The following is a 6,000-nucleotide window of genomic DNA, read 5'->3' on the forward strand; positions in this document are numbered from 1 at the left end:
TAGAACCAGGCTACGTCTGCCAGAAGCTAACAAAGACCCTTATATCGGATGCTCAATCATTTTGTTCCCACATGTTGTTACAACAATAATAATTGTTTTTTTTTTGTCCAATATTTTGTTTGTACAACGAGCAGAAAAAAAAATTATCTGTGTCATTTAGGTGAGAGAAGTTTGATACATAGGTATGCAATCTTAGTATCTTAAATCTTTCATTTTGAGCTACTTCCGGTGATCGGAAGTAGTACTTGATGGTGTTTCCGATTTCTCAACAAAATATTACTTCTACTAGACCTGTTTGTTTCGAATTCTCTTCATGTAAGTAAAGACGACACTAAAATATGACTTTATTAGATGTTTCATTCACTTTTTAAAAAATGAATCAATGTTTCCTTTATAAAATACTAATTTTCCGCATATTGCACACACGTTGTATGCGTTCATTTAGTGAGCAATTCTTTTGTAAAAAAAACAAAAATAACCCTCTGTATCCCGATTGCACTGTAATTGCCATCTCCCTTAGTGTTATATAAGAAAATACGAGAAAGTTTAGGGGAGATCCCACTTGATTTAAACCTTACATTTTTATAGGGAATTTCAACTTGCTGAACTTTAATGTAACCCCGCCCTATAGACTCCCCCCCCCCCCTCGACGCCCCGTGTAGCAGACGACATCCCAGGAGGGCCCGGGTCACGGGGAAGATGATCACTGCTGACATGCGCGCGCAAGGAGCACGTGCAATTATTGCTGAATGCTGATGACGTAGGCATGCATGGGGTACCCCATAACCTGGGGTTCTGCACGAGTTAGGATTTCGGGAATATCGTCTGCCATACGCTAAGGCAGAGGAAACAACAAGGACTGGACACAGGGGAGATAATTAACATAACGGGAGGTAATGTACATAAATATATATAAAAAAACAAAAAAAAAACAACTCACAATTTCAATCTTCATGCTCGTTAAAAAAAATTCTGACACAGGAAAAAAAATCTCAGAACGATCATTGATCTTATACGTTCCCAAATACCTCCAACATTAACCTGTATTCTCATAGGACTGTGGTTATTATGGGTTTTTTTTAAATAACACACGCAACATACACACACATTGCACTTGATACACACACACAAAACACACCGGAACACAGTTCAATGAAAGCACACTAACAGTCTGTAAACATTCACCATTGAAACTATAATGTTTTTAAACATGAACTTTTCTCAAATGACTTCTCATCACGTGACAATGATTCCCCCACTTACCAACAACTATATATATATATATATATATATATATATATATATATATATATATATATATATATATATATATATATATATATATATATATATATATATATATATATATATATATATATATATATATATATATATATATATATATATATATATATATATATATATATATATATATATATATATATATACTAGTCTACAAACTGACAATCTATTCCACGCCTTCCCATAACTATTTATACTCATACGTTAAAAATGTTACACCCGAACAAATCACCCTAGTAAAAACATCATTACGTATCCCCCCCTCCATAAACACGCTTCACATATCAAACTACAATTAACCACACACACACACACACACACTCACACCCTTGACATAACAAACTTCAATTAAAGCTGTATTTGATACTCACGACCCCATAAAAAAAAAAAAAAACTTGATTTGAAACTAACGTGACAAACGTGACCCAAATCAACCAATCGCTGATCGGCTATTTAGGGCGAGGGCGGTTAACTCCGGTCAATCTTTCATTTAAAAATCTCAATTTCATCAAACCTTAATTAGCGAGTGGATAATTAGCCGCAATTGTGTTTGCCGTTGATGATGAACGAGTTCACGTATTTGGTAAACATAAATCACGTGACGGACGCCAGCCAATGATATTAGCGGTCGTATCCGTGACGGAATTTTCAAATGAACAATAGAAACCTGCAGAGGCGTAGCTACAGGAGGTCGGGAGGGGCGGCCGTCCCGACGCCGACTCTGGGGAGCGCCGAACGAGGTAGGAAAAAAAAAGAAAACGCTCACTCTAATCTGGCTTTTAATTACACGCTGTCCAAGTTAGGAAAATAAACTGCTACTTGTATTTACAGATTTATCTGTTTTCTACATCAAATGTGTGTGTGAAGCAGTCAAGTGGGTAGCTGTTTGTGTTTGTGTTTGTGTGTGTGTGTGTGTGTGTGTGTTGGAGGTGTGTGTGAGCAGCAGTCAAGTGGGTAGATGTTTGTGTGTGTGTGTGTGTTGTGTCATCAGCATTGAGGAGCCAAGGGTTTCATATTCCATTAGGTTAAAAATAGCCCCACGCGCAAGATATGATGACGTCAACTTGAGACAGTGTAAAACCATCAATTATTCACGTTGATGAAATATGAAATATCGATTAATTCGCTTTTTTCTTGTTCCAACAATACGTTCGACCTTATGAACTTTGGGTAGAATTTATTTGACAGTGTCGTAGCATCATTTCCTTGTATAAAACAAATGTTATACGACACTGGTATCACGATAATGGTGGTGTTATCTCACGATATAGTGGTGTGAAATCTTACAATATCGATACATTTCATCAGCTAATATCATCGTGTACTAAGCTATTGGTTTCTGGTATCGAAATTTTGCAACATCGATATCTTTTAGAAATTAATATCAGTATATAATTTCGGTTTCGTATTGTAATATCGAAATATCTTTATAAACATTTATGGTATCGAAGTTGAGATCACTTAATGTTATGGTATTGTCTTACACTATCACTAAGGTTAAATTTTCGACTTCAACATTCAGCTAATGTTATGTGTCGTTGTGGCGTTGTTGCGGGGTAGAGCGTTTGGCTGCTAACCCGAAGGCCTCGAGTTCGGATCTCTGTTCGTATCTGTGACTGTAGGACCTGAGTCCACCCAGCTCTGATGGGTACCTGACTTACGCTGGGGAAATAAAGGCGGCTGGACATAGTGCTGATCACACCATCCCTTCATACGCCGAGGTTGAGTAACATAAACTCTACTTCATCTGCCAAATGGATCACCAGGTCTAAAGAAGAACTGTATGTGGTATATTAACCTCTCGTATCCGTGAGTATTATGGTATCGATATATAGTATCAGTTTTCTTATGGTATCGTCCTCTAATATTCGGAAACGTATTAGTATCGATCCCTAGCACAAGTGATGTAATCGACGTTTAAAACACTACGATTACACCACGCAGTTGTTAAATGTCCCATGGGTCTGCAGACGTCGCGCCATTTCTGCTGAACTTCCCAGTCTGATGACATAGATCATCGACGCCAAATTAGGACAGACATTTAATCAGAAGTCACCGTCTTGAATGCAAAGTTGAAGAGTTAACTTCCCCTTGAATAAAGAGTTATCTTCCCCTTGAATGTGGGGTTATCCTCTGATTGAATGTGGAGTTAACTACCCTTTGAATGAAGAGTTGTCTTCCCCTTGAGCTCTAGTGAGTGATACAAGACCAACACATTTCTAGCCTCAGTAGGACACAGAAGGGGAGGTCACACAATTTCTCCGGCTTTATTTTGTCCTTATTTAGTCCGGCTTTATTTTGTCTGGCTTTATCCCACTAGTTAGCTAGACGAAATTTCATACGTAGGTAAATGGTATTGTTCGCTGTTTTCTTTCAAATTTTGATTCTTCTTCTTCTTCTTCGTTCTTAATTGAGAATATGGTGGAGGATTTAGACAACAAGCCCAACTTCGTGAACGAACCGGACTGTGGTCTCCAGATCTGCAAGTGCCCCATATAATTTTTCCCTGAGTGGGGTGAGCAGGGGCCAGTGTCTGACTCGCGCCTGGTTATATAGAGAACATTCCTGGAGGACGCGCTCCGTATTCCCTGGGGCCTTTCCACAAGGGCATATTTCGCCACACCCAATTTTTAGTTTTTTATGCAGGTGTTGATTTAGTCTGTTATGGCCTGTTCCAAGTCGAAAGATTATGTATTGTTGTTTTCGTGTCAAATTATAATATCCATCATCTTAATTGTAGTGAGGGTGTGTGTCAGACCACATTTGCGTTTTTTTTTTATTATTATTGTTTTTATTTCTTTTGGGTGTAGCGAGATTTCTGGTTGTTTTTTCTTTCCCCCAATTTTTGCCAGCTGGTCCGCAATCTCATTACCCTGGCCCGGGATCCACTGCAGCAAAATTCTGCTGCAGGTATTTTTAGCCTTTCTAGTGCTGTCCTAATTGATTGAGTATAGGACTCTGGATTTTTTAGGGATTGCAGGAAAGATTTGGCATCTGTAAGAAAAACTATCTGACTATTTGGAGATTCAGGGTGTTCTGACAGGAGGTTTGCTATAAAGCTTCTTTTTCTGCCCTAAAATTGTCGGATAGGCTGCAAGTGGCTAATTTTTTTATTGATTTCCGAGGATTGGAAATAGTAATTTATGCAGTTTTCGTTTTTTCAAAAAGGTAATCAATGTTTCCTATAGAAAGCAGGGGCGGAACTACAGTGCCGCCAGACCCCGCAATGCGGGGGAACCACGCCATTTAGGGGCCCACAGCCGACCATAATATTTTTTATAGTTAAAAAATAATTTTCTTGCAAATTAATAATATAAATACAAAGAAACATAAAAATAAACAACACGAGACACCATTGCTTATACAAAGCTTTCATGTTTTATATGATTTTGACCACCTAGAGGTTAAGATGTCATATAGCAGAAATAAAATAAAACTGATTTCCCAAAACACACTCATGCACTTACACACATGACATGATGTTGTAATTTGTTTTAATTGAATTTTTTTTTATGAAACCCGAACAGGCCAGGCCAGCAATGAGTATCCTATATATGTATATATATGTATATATATATATATATATATATATATATATATATATATATATATATATATATATATATATATATATATATATATATATATATATACATATATACACATATATAAGCCTATGGCCTATATTTATGGGGGAGGGGGGCCTAAAAAAAATTTTGCGGGGTGGCCCTTTTTTTCTAGTTCCGCCACTGATAGAAAGTACTTATTTTCTATTTTACTCACTTAGGTTGAGTTCATGTGATGCGCAATTCTTTTTTTTTGACAATTCTGTGCTGTTGACAAAAAAAAAAGTGAACGACATTTCTAAAGCCATGGAAGTGCCACACCACCCTACTAAGAATACACCAGAAGGTTTAGGGGAGATCATTCCCGCTTTGTTCTAAATAAAAAAGTCTCAATCTAATATTTGTTTGTTTTTTTAAGTCCAGCTCTACAGCTTTTGATTGTCTTCACCTCAGAGGACTAACGTTTTTAACTGCATGTGCATTTAACGTGAGCAGAATCAGTTTGGTGTGAGCTGGTTTGTGTTTTCTGGCTTGAATCCCTAGGCTACTAGGGTACCACAGTAGTCAACCACAGACAGTTTACAGGTTGCTCTAGTGGAGCAAGAGATGGCCTTCCAACAGGCTGGCTACTCATGATGGCCTTGTAACAGGGTGGCCACATATGATGGCCTTCCGACGGGATGGCCACACATGATGGCCTGAAACAGGCTGGCCACTCATGATGGTTTTCCATGATATTTAAAATCTAACAGGGCCCTATGACGTCACGAAGGCTAGCTCACGTGACGTGACGTACCACCTTCTCCAGACGTAGAGAAAAGAGATGGCCCTGACAGCTGCTGGGTTCAGATTAGGCAGCTCTTGAAAAATTGATCATCAATTCTTTTTTACTTGGCCAAATTATTTTTGAACTTGGGGAGAAAAATTTGGCTGATGTTGTTTTTGTTTTTTTTTTCTGAGCGGCAAGATGCTGTAGTTTACACTGTCACGTTGTATCACACGGAGCAGACGCTAAGTGTTGTGACGTCATTTGGATATGTAAAGCGTGGGTTGATGTGTGGGCTGACGTGGGGGCGTGTGTGGGTTTATGTGTGGGTTTGTGTGTGGGTTGACGAGGTGGCTGATGTGTGGA

The sequence above is a fragment of the Physella acuta genome, unplaced genomic scaffold (genome assembly GCF_028476545.2).
Source record: "Physella acuta isolate Inbredline_101_S28 unplaced genomic scaffold, ASM2847654v3 ptg000178l, whole genome shotgun sequence".
NCBI classification, from domain to species: Eukaryota; Metazoa; Mollusca; class Gastropoda; family Physidae; genus Physella; species Physella acuta.